The sequence below is a fragment of the Castor canadensis genome, chromosome 11 (genome assembly GCF_047511655.1).
Source record: "Castor canadensis chromosome 11, mCasCan1.hap1v2, whole genome shotgun sequence".
NCBI lineage: Eukaryota > Metazoa > Chordata > Mammalia > Rodentia > Castoridae > Castor > Castor canadensis.
The window spans coordinates 96,864,187-96,880,042 of record NC_133396.1 but is presented as its reverse complement, the minus strand read 5'-3'; positions in this window follow the sequence as shown (position 1 = coordinate 96,880,042).

Here is a 15,856-nt window from a genome sequence, read left to right as displayed (position 1 = left end):
ACTTAATACCATAGTCTATGCTTTGTTTCTAATCCATACCTACCAATGACAGAAATAGGATCTCAGATACATCATTTAGTGCAGACTCTAAAATGCCTGTCAGCAAGATATAATGATAAAGTTTTACCAAATCAATCAATTGCTTTGGGAAATATTTCTAGACAGATGATAAATGTCTGGGTTCTTGAAGCAGAGATGATTGAACAAAGGTGACTTCACTCTGGTTCCAGGTTAGCCATTATCCACATGTGTTCATCTGAGCCAGTTGCTTCCCTTGTCTAGGCTTTCATGTAACATAGAACATTTCTAGATTGTCTAATGTCACTCACACCCCATCATCTGGCAGGTGTGTGGCAAACTAGCTCTATAGCCAAGCAGACCTGAGTTTGAATCTTGACTCTATCCTTAAGCAATAGGCTGTTGGGCAATCACTTAACCATCTGTACAATGGAGACAATAATACCTACCTCAGAGTCTTTGCCCTTATGCTCCTTATCCTTGGACTGTCTTCCCAGTTATCCACAGAGGTCACTCTTTTACCTCCTTCAGGTCTTTACTCAACTTAGCCTTCAGTGAGACCTCCCCCAGTACCTAATTTGCAAACCATCTGTCATTTCCTATTTTCTTTCCTTGTGTTATCATTTTCCTTAACACTCAACACCTTACATACTATATAGAACATTCAATTGTCTTATTTATTGCCTGTTTCCCACCTTTAGAATGTAAGCTCTACATGGGCAAGGTTTTTTGTATTCTTTACTGCTGTATCGCTAGTTTCTAGAATAATTTAGGTGCTTAATAAATATTTCTTGCATAAATGAAAGCTTGTGGTGAGAATAATGCAAGTAAAGTGCTCTTCATAGGACATGTCACATATATCCCATACATGTTAGCTGCTTGGGTTTTTATTGTTACTGTCTTATTATTATTATTATTATTACTCTGCCTCATCTTAATGGGGTACATGTATTTTCTTTCCCCTCCAGATAACCTGGGACTGGCATTCTGAACTCCTTAGTAAATGTGAAGGCTTGTCTCTGTTGCGATTAATGTAGAAGCAAGAGAAAGTAGTCACTGTGAGGGGAAGTAAGGGAGAAAATTTGCATGGTAGCTAGCTTCAAAGACCTGGAGATGAGTCACATGGATAGAAATTCCAGGAAGCATATTTCTGGTGCATAAGAAAGGATTTCCACAAAACTGGATGTCTAATGATGGAATAAGCTATCTCAGGAGACAGTGCACTGCTCGTGCCTGGAGGTCTCTTACAAGCTGGATAACTACATCTCACAGACCCTGAGTATAATTATTGTAATAAGTGACAAGGTTGGAGTGCAGCCAGAGGGGACCACACTCTTAGAGATCTATGGAGATGGTTAATAAAACATGGCATCCTTGGGGACAAGAAAAATGGATGATGGCCAGTCAAAGTATTGTTTACTGTATACAATCAAAGAAATCAACGATAGATGGTCAAGGGGCTAAGACAACCACCCCAATTAAAAGTCAAATACATTATCAAGCTTCCAGACCCTAGTCAGTTTTCAGATTTAGAACCACTGACAGAAGCAAAGGCTGATTCCCCAGATGGAAAGATGCTTCAAATGTTAGAGAATGTATAAATGATAATGATCATCTTATTATTTCCTAAAAAGACTCTTGGCTATTTATTCAGGTAACCATATACTGTGGAAAGAGAGCAACCCAAATATTTTGAGGACTGTTAGACACAGGTCCCAAGTCCACACTGATATCTGGGACCTAGATAGTCATCATGGTCCTGTTGCTAGGGTAGGTAGGGCTCCTAGTGCATCTATTAGGTGCAATTATTTATAGTGCAGCCACTAGGTTAAGAGACACACACCTGATCATTTCATCAGTCCTTAATTCAATAATGGAAATTCGTATGCTTTCAGGTTGATAGAAATCTCAGCATTCCTTGGACTGTGAGGTAAGAGCTATTGAAATAAAGAGAACCAAGTGTATGTTTCTGAAACTTCTCTTCCTCCAACCTCTAATTCCCCACCAAAAATAGTAAATCAAAAGGAATATGGCATTCTAGAGCAAATAGAAGAGACTAATGCAATAATTAAAAACCTACAGTGATTGGGATGGTTGCTCCCATTTATGTCATCAGTTTGGGGAGATATACCTATTTATCTCACCAGTTTGGTCCTAACAAAACCTAGAAGATGACATTGTGTTAAGATAAAGGTACAATACATGAATAGTTACTTACTCATCCAAATAAAACTCCAATTGCAGTTTCTGTGCCAAGTATGGTATCTTGGCAAGGCATATTCACATAGCCTCAGGTATATGATAAACAGCTTTTGGTATTCCAAATACTTTATATTCTAAACATAGAATGTCTATGCAAGAAGCACTCTGCATTTACATGGGGTGTACAAAATTACATTTGCTATCTTTCCCCAGCTCTGTGTTAATTCTTCTACCCCATATTATCGAGTCTGAAGGAACTAAACTGTTAGGTCATTCCAAAGAATGTCATATTCATCCACAATATTGACGAGATTGTGTTAAGAAGTAGCAAGAAGTAACAAATATGCTGGAAGCTCTAAGTAAGATGCATGTGTATTACCAAGGTGGGTAATAAAACCTATAAATATCCAGAATACTACCATCAGAATTTTTTTTATTTGGTGGGACTGGGGTTTGAACCCAGGGCTTCACACTTGCAAAGCAGATACTTACAAAGCAGGCACTCTACCACTTGAGCCACACTGCTAGTCCATTTAGTTCTGATTATTTTGGAGATGAGGTCTCACAAACTATTTCCCCATTTTGAACTCAAACTGTAGTCCTCCCGATCTTAACATCCCAAGTAGCTAGGATTACAAGTGTAAGCCACCAGCACCCAGCATATCAGAGAATTTTTAAAGAAGTTCTGTGGTGTGGCGCATTGGGACTGCCCTTCCAAAGATTATGGTAGATTATTTTAATTCATAACTCCTACCCTTTGGGTCCTGAAAATAGCAGATTCCATACTGGGGAATACTGCTCTGACCATTTTCCAAGTAACACGGAAATTTTCCAGCTTTGAGTAGAGCCTGAGTTGGAAAGCGCTCTGTAGAAGTTCCAGTGCAATTAGCCTTGCAAGATATACAATATGACACAGCAATCCTGTGATATTGCAGGCATTTATGGTGGGAAAAGATGCTCTGTGGAGCTGAATACCCACCTCAGGTGGTCACAATACGGCACTTTTCCTCAAGGACAAACATCAACCACTTGTAGCAACAACATGGGATCTCTTCTACTCTAGAAGGAGAAAAAATTCATCTTGATTGGGATCAATAGCAATTCCACATCTGGGTTGCTTTTCTTGCCTTTCAGATCTAGTACCACTCCTGGAAGCCTTCTAAAGCATGTGACCTGCTGACACAGGTTTGTACATAATATCACATTGGCCCAAGAAGCACACTTTATAGCAAATGAAGGGTGGCAGTGAGCAAATGACCGTGGAGTCCACTTTTCTTATCATATTCAGCACCATCCATTTACTGAATAGTGCTAGAATGTCTTTTTTGAAGGTAACATCAGTTTAGAAATGATTCCTGGCAATAATATGGCACTACCTTCAAGGACATAATATATGTTCAAAATCAAAGACCATTATATGGTGCTGTGTCCCAGATATGCACATATTTGGAACTATGGAATAAAAGTCAGAAGTGACCCTATTTTCATCACTTCCAATGACTTCACTTCACAATTTGTGCATCCTGTTCCCATAACTCTAGTCCCTGTAGGCCTGGAAGTCTATTTACAAAGAAGGAATGATTTTCCCCAGAGACACAGCACACCCTCTTGAACTATTAGCTATGCCATGCAATTTGGGCTCTTTGTTACAAGAGATCAGGAAGCAAGGAAAGGAGTAACTGACTAGAAACTGGTGCTACTGTTACCAATTAGGGGAGGACAGAATACATTTGACATCCAGGTGATTCTGGTGACCATGTTCTCAAATACAGTCAGCAGGAGACTACCAAGAATCACCTCAGTGAATGACATTTCTTTTGTGGTGAAGAGGGATAGCAATAACTACTGTACACCAGGGCGGCGGGGAGTGGGGGAGACATACCAGAGCACACTTTGATGGGTATATAAGATTTTACATTCAGATTCCTCTTAACTGGTACTGTTTTTCAGGGTTCTTAAAGCTCTTTCATCAACGGCGCTTGTGATAGTTAATTTTATGTGTCAACTGAACTGGATCACAGGGTGCCCAGATATTTAGTTAACCATTATTTCTGGATGTATCTATGAGACTGTTTTCAGAAGTGATTAACATTTGAAGCAGCAGAATGAGCAAAGCGGATTGCCCAATGCCACGGTGGGCCTCATCCAGTCTGTGGGAGGCCTGAATGAAACAAGACAGATAGAGCAGCATATGCCTGACTGCTGGTGCTGAGAAATTGGTCTTCTCCAGACCTCGGACTGGGATTTATACCACCATCTCACCTAGTTGTTAAGATTTAGACTTGGACTGAATCCCTGCATCACCAACCCTCTGGATTTCAGGCTATTGGACTTGAACTGGAACTACACCTCTGACTTTCTTGCATCTGCACCTTGCAAAAAGAAGACTGTAGGGCCTCCAACTTCCATAGTTAAATGAGCCGATTCCTTATAATAAATATGTCTGTACCTATATAGGTTCTGTTTCTCTGGAGAAGCTTCACTAATGTCTAGTGCTCTAGGTCATGGCTACAGGATGAGTCCCAGCTCAGTGTATGTATAATTCACATTTTGTCTGAGTTGAGGACTTATGGAAAACCTACACAGAGACTTCTTTTGTGGTAAGTTGGTGGTGTAAGCTATGCTCTGGCAGTCTTCCTTTCCTAGTAAACAGTGTCTGTTTGCCCATGTGCACCCCAGCAGAAGTGGGGTTTTCTGCTGCAGTCCAGTCCTGGCAGGTCTTGGCAGAGCCCTCCCTGCTCCACAAGGTTTCTCACCAAAGTGCTCACCCTGCTGGCTCTTCCTCTCTCTTTTACATGATCTGTCATTCTTTCCAACAGTAGGTGTCCCCACTGGCAGCTAGGTGATCAAGTACAGAGCAGACCCTATTAAACTTCACTCTAGCCTCTTCAGTAGATTTCCTGTTGAAATCTGCAGTATTTTAAAAGTCAGACTTTCTGGGGGAAAAAAGGTGAGAGTGTGAGGTAAGGGAGAGGATAAATAGCTTGTATGACACTAAACTATTTCATCATTTTGGGTGCCATTTTCATTGTGATAGCTTTTACAGAAATTGTCTTAATTGTTTAGAGAAAGGTAATAAAAACTGTAGGATTTCATTTGAAAGCTTCTGGTTTACATGTGCAAACAATTAAAAAAAAAAAAAAGGAGAGATCCTGCATAAAGCAATAGCTAAGAAACCTGCCTCCTGGCCTCCTTGGATGTGTCTCAGGTTTACTTTAAAAGGACAGATGGGAAACCTGATATTGGCAGCTAAAACATTCTCCAGGTCTGCTGTTTCAAATCTCCACCTCTGCCCTCTCCCAGCTCCCACATATTCCTCAGCTGCTGAACTCAGTCTCTAAACAGTGGCGTCTGTGGGGTTGGATGTGGTTTCCTCTGCTGGTTAGAGATTTGGGGTGAGGCTAACTTGTGCTTGGCTCAATCTTCCTTCCTAGTGAAAAATGCTAAAATCACTTCCCTTAGGCATGTTGACCTTGACCTTCGAAATATGACCTTCAGTACATTATCTGACAACATACTGGCTCTTAGGGTCCTTTAGCAAACTGCATTTGGATTGCTCTCACTCTTCCCTGATGTGTAATACGAACACAAAAGTTCACTCACTCATGGCCTTCTTCACACAGTTATCAGCTTTCAGGAGCCTTTTGGGACCAATAGGTCTATCCATAAAACTGTTCTTCATGAAAGAAGCTGGACTTGGACCAGGTTTTGTGACAATGGGTTCTAGAGGTGGTGCACAGCCCAAGTGTCAGGCAAAGACAGGTGCCATCAGTGCACCTGCAACTATCCTGGTGCTCAATGTATTGAGCCTGTAGTGCTTGTAAATCATTCTTTGAGCTTTGCAAAATGTTTCTCCTGCCTAAGCTGTCTCTGGCCTCATATGCCTAACGTATAAATCAATCTGCATGTAGGAAGAGCAAGTGAGCATAAGTCAATGACGACTGCCCTGGGGATAAACTTAAGGAATGTGGGCCTCTCACTTCTAGCAGATCTCCACTGAGTGAGGTTCTGGGAAGCAGAGGTAGAAGAATGGTGGAGGAAGAGCTACAGGTGGACGAAGGGCTGAGAATTTGCCTGGGCTTACCTCAAATCTGATTTGATCCAGGTCTTAATGGTATACCTTCTTTTTAAGCCTCACTCTCTCCAAGAAAGCATTTTCTCCCTGAAGCACGTATCTTATGACCACATAAGGGTGTTTTGGATGGCTTTCCTGAAAATACAACAGTTGAGAGGATTCTCAAAGCTCCCTTATTTAAAGGATAAGGAAATTGATGTTTTCTCACTTGTGTTTTTCACTCAGTACTTCATTTAATCCTTAGGATGCCCTGTTCAGGTAAGTACTATCCTCCTTCCCATGGGGGAGGAGATTAAGGGCCATAGAGAATGTATATAGATGGTTAGTAGTGGGATCAGGAATTGACCACAGGGAGTTCCTTCACATTAGCCTAAGGACCCCTGCAGGTGGTTGATGATACTTTTACACATTCATGCAACATATAAAGCCTATATATATATATATACATATAACCTTGCCAAATTTTGTTGTTTAGAAAGCCTTTCATTTATAATGGAATGGTGCCTTCCCTACATTTTTTGTGTTTAAAGTTCTCCTTTATGACATAGTAATAAATGGAGGTGGCTTATAAATCTGATTGGTGAAACAAAACATTGGCAACGACATGACAGTCCTAAATATTCCTTAAAATTAAAAATCCTGAAGTCTGGAAGCTTTGTGGTTTATGGTGTTATTTACACTGCAGCCAGCAGTGTCAGCAAAGATGAGCCAGAGATTCCTATAAGCATACAACGCATTATTTTGTCAGCAGTCATCATCCACTGGCCCCTGCACCTTTGGGGTAAGACCCTGCCCTTGTGAGCTCGAAGCTCCTGTCTGGTTCAGTCAGGAACTTGCACAATCTCAGAAGTGCGATCCGATGCATTGGAGGAAAGTGAGCATTTCAGTTAGCATAGGAGTCTGTGGGCTTAGGAAGTAGCTGGATTGATTTGCCTCTGAATTTGATCATTCTTTCCCATCTCTGTGGTAACAGAGAGTAGAGATTAATGCAAAAGGCTGAAAACTTACCTGGTGTGCCTGGCACTACTCTCCTTGCTCCAAATGAAGACATGTCATCGAAAGAAAGGTTCCTTTTTAATGCAACAATAGAGTCATATACCATAGGTCCCCTTATCTATGGGTTTGCTTTCCATGGTTTCAGTTCCTGTGATCAAGCACAGTTTGAAAATATTTAATACAAAATTCCAAAAATAAAAAACATTTTAAATTGTGCATCATTCTGAGTAGCATGATGAAATCTGCTACGTGACTGTGACCCACCCAGGACACAAATCATCCTTTTGTTCAGCAAATTCACTCTGTATACACTATCTGCCCATTAGTCACTTAGCTATCTCAGTTATCAGTCATAACACTGCAGAACTTATGTTCAAGTAACCCTTATTTTACTTGATAATGGCCCCAATGTACGAAAGCAATGACGTTGGCCATTTGGATATGCCAAAAAGAAGCCATAAAACAAAGGTGAAAATTCTCAAATAACAAAGGAAGAAAAAAAAGTTCTTGATCAGATTGCAAAGCCTCCAGTAAGTCATTGATGTTAATTTCTTAGGCACATATTTAGGAAAAATAGTATATGTAGGATTTGTTACTATCTGCTGGTTCAGGCACCCACTGGGAATCTTGAACATAATCCCCAGGGATAAGGAGGAACTGCACAAAGCACTTAATACAGAGCCAGTACCTAGCAAATTCTGGGTGTTCATTTCTTTTTTTTTTATTGTTTTAGTATTCGTATGTTCATACAAGGCTTGGGTCATTTCTCCCCCCTGCCCCCACCCCCTCCCTTACCACCCACTTGGCCCCCTTCCTCTCCCCCCCACCCCCTCAATACCTGGCAGAAACTACTTTGCCCTTATTTCTAATTTTGTTGCAGAGAGAGTATAAGCAATAATAGGAAGGAACAAGTGTTCCTGGTTGAGATAACGATAGCTATACAAGGAGTTGACTCACATTAATTTCCTGTGCGTGTGTGTTACCTTCTAGGTTAATTCTTTTTGATCTAACCTTTTCTCTAGTTCCTGGTCCCCTTCTCCTATTGGCCTCAGTTGCTTTTAAAGTATCTGCTTTAGTTTCTCTGTGTTGAGGGCAACAAATGCTAGCTAGTTTTTTAGGTGTCTTACCTATCCTCATACCTCTCGCTTTTATCTTGTGATCAAAGTCCAATCCCCTTGTTGTGTTTGCCCTTGATCTAATGTCCGCATATGAGGGAGAATATACGACTTTTGGTCTTTTGGGGCCAGGCTAACCTCACTCAGAATGATGTTCTCCAATTCCATCCATTTTACCAGCAAATGATAACATTTCGTTCTTCCTCATGGCTGCATAAAATTCCATTGTGTATAGATACCACATTTTCTTAATCCATTCGTCAGTGGTGAGGCATCTTGGCTGTTTCCATAACTTGGCTATTGTGAATAGTGCCGCAATAAACATGGGTGTGCAGGTGCCTCTGGAGTAACCTGTGTCACAGTCTTTTGGGTATATCCCCAAGAGTGGTATTGCTGGATCAAATGGTAGATCAAAGTTTAGCGTTTTAAGTAGCCTCCAAATTTTTTTCCAGAGTGGTTGTACTAGTTTACATTCCCACCAACAGTGTATGAGGGTTCCTTTTGCCCCGCATCCTCGCCAACACCTGTTGGTGGTGGTGTTGCTAATGATGGCTATTCTAACAGGGGTAAGGTGGAATCTTAGTGTGGTTTTAATTTGCATTTCCTTTATTGCTAGAGATGGTGAGAATTTTTTCATGTGTTTTTTGGCCATTTGAATTTCTTCTTTTGAGAAAGTTCTGTTTAGTTCACTTGCCCATTTCCTTATTGGTTCATTAGTTTTGGGAGAATTCAGTTTTTTAAGTTCCCTATATATTCTGGTTATCAGTCCTTTGTCTGATGTGTAGCTGGCAAATATTTTCTCCCACTCTGTGGGTGTTCTCTTCAGTTTAGAGACCACTTCTTTTGATGAGCAAACTAAGAGATAGCATTTATCTATGCTAAGAGATAATGCTAACTAAGAGATAGCATTTATCTATGCTATCTCTTAGTTGCTGTGCTAGTGGGGTTTCATTGAGAAAGTTCTTGCCTATGCCTGCTAACTCCAGAGTATTTCCTACTCTTTCCTGTATCAACTTTAGAGTTTGTGGTCTGATATTAAGATCCTTGATCCATTTTGAGTTAATCTTGGTATAGGGTGATATACATGGATCTAGTTTCAGTTTTTTGCAGACTGCTAACCAGTTTTCCCAGCAGTTTTTGTTGAAGAGGCTGCTATTTCTCCATCGTATATTTTTAGCTCTTTTGTCAAAGACAATTTGGTCATAGTTGTGTGGCTTCATATCTGGGTCCTCTATTCTGTTCCACTGGTCTTCATGTCTGTTTTTATGCCAGTACCATGCTGTTTTTATCGTTATTGCTTTGCAATATAGTTTGAAGTCAGGTATTGTGATACCTCCTGCATTGTTCTTTTGACTGAGTATTGCCTTGGCTATTCGTGGCCTCTTGTGTTTCCATATAAATTTAACAGTAGATTTTTCAATCTCTTTAATGAATGTCATTGGAATTTTTATGGGAATTGCATTAAACATGTAGATTACTTTTGGGAGTATCGACATTTTTACTATGTTGATTCTACCAATCCATGAACATGGGAGATCTCTCCACTTTCTATAGTATTCCTCAATCTCTTTCTTCAGAAGTTTATAGCTTTGCTTGCAGAGATCATTCACATCTTTTGTTAGGTTTACACCTAGGTATTTGATTTTTTTTGAGGCTATTGTAAATGGAATTGTTTTCATACATTCTTTTTCAGTTTGCTCATTGTTAGTGTATAGAAATGATAATGATTTTTCTATGTTGATTTTATATCCTGCTACTTTGCTATAGCTATTGATGATGTCTAGAAGCTTCTGAGTAGAGTTTTTTGGGTCTTTAAGGTATAGGATCATGTCGTCTGCAAATAGGGATATTTTGACAGTTTCTTTACCTATTTGTATTCCTTTTATTCCTTCTTCTTGCCTAATTGCTCTGGCTAGGAACTCCAGTACTATGTTGAATAGGAGTGGAAATAGTGAGCATCCTTGTCTGCTTCCTGATTTTAGAGGGAATGGTTTCAGTTTTTCTCTGTTAAGTATAATGCTGGCTGTAGGTTTGTCATATATAGCTTTTATAATGTTGAGGCACTTTCCTTCTATTCCTAGTTTTCTTAGAGCTTTTATCATGAAACGGTGTTGGATCTTATCAAAGGCTTTTTCTGCATCTATTGAGATGATCAAGTGGTTTTTGTCTTTACTTCTGTTAATGTGGTGTATTACATTTATTGATTTTCGTATGTTGAACCACCCCTGCATCCCTGGATGAAGCCTACTTGGTCGTGGTGAATAATCTTTTCGATGTGTTGTTGAATTCGGTTTGCCATTATTTTGTTGAGGATTTTTGCGTCAATGTTCATTAAGGAGATTGGCCTATAGTTCTCCTTTTTGGACATGTCTTTTCCTGGTTTTGGGATAAGTGTATTACTGGCTTCATAAAATGAGTTTGGCAGTTTTCCTTCCCTTTCTATTTCATGGAACAGTTTAAGGAGGGTTGGTATCAGTTCTTCTTTAAATTTCTGATAGAATTCAGCAGAAAATCCTTCAGGTCCTGGACTTTTGTTTTTGGGGAGACTCTTGATTGCTGCTTCAATTTCATTTTGTGTTATAGATCTATTCAGGTGATTAATTTCCTGGTTCAGTTTTGGATGCTCATATGTATCTAGAAATCTGTCCATTTCTTTAAGACTTTCAAATTTATTTGAATATAGGTTCTCGTAGTAGTCTTAGATGATTTCCTGGACTTCCATGGTGTTTGTTATTATCTCCCCTTTTGCATTTCTGATTCTACTAATTTGGGTTTTTCTCTCCTCATTTTAGTCAGGTTTGCCAGGGGTCTGTCGATCTTGTTTATTTTTTCAAAGAACCAACTTTTTGTTTCATTAATTCTTTGTATGGTTTTTTTTGGTTTCTATTTCATTGATTTCAGCTCTTATTTTTATTATTTCTCTCCTTCTATTTGTTTTGGGATTTGCTTGTTCTTGTTTTTCTAGGAGTTTGAGATGTATCATTAGGTCATTGATTTGGGATCTTTCAGTCTTTTTAATATATACACTCATGGCTATAAACTTTCCTCTCAGGACTCTCTTTGCTGTGTCCCATAGGTTCCAGTAGGTTGTGTTTTCATTTTCATTGACTTCCAGGAACTGTTTAATTTCCTCTTTTATTCATCGATGGTCCATTGTTCATTAAGTAATGAGTTATTTAGTTTCCAGCTGTTTGCGTGTTTTTTGTCTTTACTTTTGTTGTTGAGTTCTACTTTTACTGCATTGTGATCAGATAGTATGCACGGTATAATTTCTATTTTCTTATATTTGCTGAAGCTTGCTTTGTGCCCTAGGATATGATCTATTTTGGAGAAGGTTCCATGGGCTGCTGAGAAGAATGTATATTGTGTAGAAGTTGGATGAAATGTTCTGTAGACATCAAGTAGGTCCATTTGATGTATTGTATATTTTAGATCTTGGATTTCTTTATTGATTTTTTGTTTGGATGACCTATCTGTTGATGATAATGGGGTGTTAAAGTCTCCCACAACCACTGTGTTGGAGTTAATATATGCTTTTAGGTCTTTCAGGGTATGTTTGATGAAATTGGGTGCATTGACATTGGGTGCATACAGATTGATGATTATTATTTCCTTTTGGTCTATTTCCCCTTTTATTAGTATGGAATGTCCTTCTTTATCTTATTTGATCAATGTAAGTTTGAAGTCTACTTTGTCAGAGATAAGTATTGCTACTCCTGCCTGTTTTCAGGGGCCATTGGCTTGGTAAATCTTCCAACCTTTCATCCTAAGCCTATGCTTATTTCTATCGGTGAGATGGGTCTCCTGTAAGCAACAAATTGTTGGATCTTCCTTTTTAATCCATTTCATCAAAAGATGCCTTTTGATGGGGGAATTAAGTCCATTAACATTAAGTGTTAGGAGTGATAGGTATGTGGTGACTTCTGTCATTTAGTCGTCTTAGTTGTTTGAAGGTTTGATTGTGTGTACCTAAGTTGAGGTTACTCTCTACTTTCTTGCTTTTTCTTTTCTTGTGGTTTGGTGCTGCCTGTCTTTTCATGGTTAAGTTGGGTTTCTCTTTCTGTGTGCAGAATCCCTTGAAGAATCTTTTGTAGTGGTGTCTTTGTGGTCACATATTGTTTTAGTTTCTGCTTATCATGGAAGACTTTTATGTGCTCCATCTATTTTGAATGATAGTTTTGCTGGGTAGAGTATCCTGGGGTTGAAGTTATTTTCATTCAGTGCCCGGAAGATCTCACCCCATGCTCTTCTTGCTTTTAATGTTTCTGTTGAAAAGTCTGCTGTGATTTTTATGGGTTTACCTTTGTATGTTATTTGTTTTTTCTCTCTTACAGCCCTCAATATTCCTTCCCTAGTTTCTGAGCTTGTTGTTTTAATGATAATATGCCATGGGGTGGTTCTATTTTGATCTAGTCTGTTTGGTGTCCTGGAGGCCTCTTGCATCTGTATGGGAATATCTTTCTCTAGATTTGGGAAATTTTCCATTATTATTTTGTTGAATATATTACGCATTCCCTTCGCTTGCACCTCTTCTCCTTCTTCGATGCCCATGATTCTCAAGTTTGGTCTTTTGATGGAGTCAGTGAGTTCTTGCATTTTCTTTTCACAGGTCTTGAGTTGTTTAATTAATAGTTCTTTAGTTTTTCCTTTAATTACCATTTCATCTTCAAATTCTGAGATTCTGTCTTCTGTTTGTTCTATTCTGCTGGATTGGCCTTCTGTTTTGTTTTGCAGTTCTGTTTCGTTCTTTTTTCTGAGGTTATCCATATCCTGGGTGGTTTCCTCTTTAATATTGTCTATTTTTGTCCTGAGTTCATTTATCTGTTTATTAATTGTGTTCTCTGTTTCACTTTGGTTTATGCAGTGCTTCTATGGTTTCCTTTATTTCTTCTTTTGCTTTTTCTAATTCTGTATTTTTGTTGACTTGGAATTTCTTGAGTGTCTCCTGTACATTTTGGTTGACCATATCCAGTATTATCTCTATAAAATTCTCATTGAGTACCTCTAGTATGTCTTCTTTTAAATTATTCTTATGGGTTTCACTGGGTTTTTTGGCATAGTTTATCTTCATTTTGTTGGAGTCTAGATCTGAGTATCTGTTTTCTTCATTTCCCTCTGGTTCCTGTACTAATTTTTTGCTGTGGGAAAACTGGTTTCCCTGTTTTTTCTGTCTTCCCGTCATTGTCCTTGGTGTTGTTACTGTCCCTGTATTGTGTGCAATTAAGTATTTTCTAGCTTGTAATAATAACAATGGTAAGATTTAGAATGGAAGGGTGAAAGGAAATGGAAAGCAAGAAGTTAAAACAAAGGGAAAAACAAATAAACAGACAAGAAGGAGAAAACAAAACAGGGAATCAATCAAGGAAGTTACAAAGGTATAAACAGGGAGCGTTAGTGTACTAATCAACAGTAAGCTTGTGCACATCTTCCCAAGTTGTCTGGGCATGGGCGTCTGGTGGCCTGAGGGCCCTCCTGGTTTCTCCATTAACGTGAATTGGAGATGCTCTGCGCCCGCTGGAGGTGTGGAGGGGTCAAAGTTTTGCGTCTTCTCTGTGGTTTTGCCTGCAAGTTGTGTCTCCAGTGTCTCTCCAAGATTTCACTATAGAAGGCACGCTTTCTGCTTCCTCCCTGTAGCTGCCATCTTGGAAATTCCCTGGGTGTTCATTTCTGACTCCTTTTCACACATGTTCCCTCCCAGCTTTGCTTCTAGGCAATTCCTACACCAACCTGATTTGTCACATCTTTTGTGACTTCATTTTTTTATTATCATATTGTTGTTGTATTGGGGGGGTATAGTGTGACATTTATAAAAGTTCTTACAATATGTTTTAAACTCACCCCCTCCATCATTCTCCTTGTTCCCCCTCCCCCATTCCTGGAATAGTTTCAACAGATCTCTTTTTTCCATTTACATACATGAGTACACAGTATTTCTACCACACTTGCTCCATGACTTCATGTCTACACTTGCACCCCTAGATCCTTCTGGCCAGAGAAAATGCTGTTTGGTACCCAAAATCATGCTGAATGACAAGGAGTCTGGAAAGCCAGACTCCATGGCATCCATGAGGGGTGTCGCCAGTCCCAGGCTTCCTGACACACAACTGGGCCATCCCAGCTTCCTCCTCCTAGGCAAGAGGCAAGTCCTGGTACCAGGCATGGGCCAGGCACCAGAGCCTCTGCTGTCATTGCCCATCTCTAACCTGCTCTGTGTACTTAGTGTTACAGCTGACACCTGGGATACCACATTCTGATAGATGAGGCTATGGGGGTCAAGCAGGACAGGGGTAGGGACAAAAACTTAGCTATCAGAGCCAGGTTCATGCTAAACCAAATTCTACTCATGATTGGGTGTCAAGCACGGACCTGGAACTGATCTGGATTACAGCGATGGGCTTAAGTCAAATGACATTTGTCTGGCTGGGGATTATCAGACAGGCTGTGCTCCCTGGCAACTCCCAGGGTCCAGGATGCAGGCTGCACAGACAAGGGTGGGTGGGAGGTGAGTGAGGTGCTTTCTCCTTCTTAGCCTTGTCTTCGCATTTGTTGCTAGCATGTGCTTGCTGACATTTGAGCAGCTTCTCTTTATGCAAATAAGCTATTTTGCTTTATTTTGAGTTTCCTACATGCACATAGACCACTAACTGTCACAGAGGTTTCTTTCCACAGTGGTGACTAACAGCACAGTCACTCACCCAGCAACAAGGGAGAGGCCTGGCGGGTGGTGTACAATGTTTAATATTGATGTGAGTGCTGAATAAATGAGGATTTGTGAGGCAGTGTTCAATGGTGTTCAACAGCAAGAGCTGTGAATTCAGACAGAAGTCAGTCCTGAATTTCTGTCTTAACAACTATTGGCTTCAGGACCCTGGGCAACTTTCCTTAACCTCTCTTGTCCTCAGTCTATACACCTGCAAAGTCCTGATATAGTATTTTGATGATTAAATGAAAATGTGTGCAAAGTAGCTTGCAGAAGTCCTGAAAATATGTGATCTCAGGATTTTTAAAGGAAGAGAGTTCTAATCTATTGCCACTTAACTTTCATCACTTTGTGATGATTTTTGTTTTGCCTAAAGGAAAAAGTAAGAGGAGACCCAGTAGCTGGGGAACCCAATAGCTTGGAGCAGCAACCCATTCCGGTAGGGACACAGCTAGCAGACAGTATGCCCTAGTAACTTTCTTGGTAAATTCCACAGACCTTATAGGAGTGAAATTTTGCCTTAGGTAAAACTGAAAGAGCAAGAAGGATGGAAACATATAATAACAAGAACTTTTATTATTATTATTATTATTATTATTATTATTATGATTTACAGAAAGTCAGTTGCTTGCTTTCTCCAAATAAATGCAGAAATATAATCAATGCTATTTGATTGAAAGGATAACTATGTTTTTGTCTGCAATGGTTGAATAATTAAGGAAAAGTGACCAATCAGGGGCCTCTGGGAGT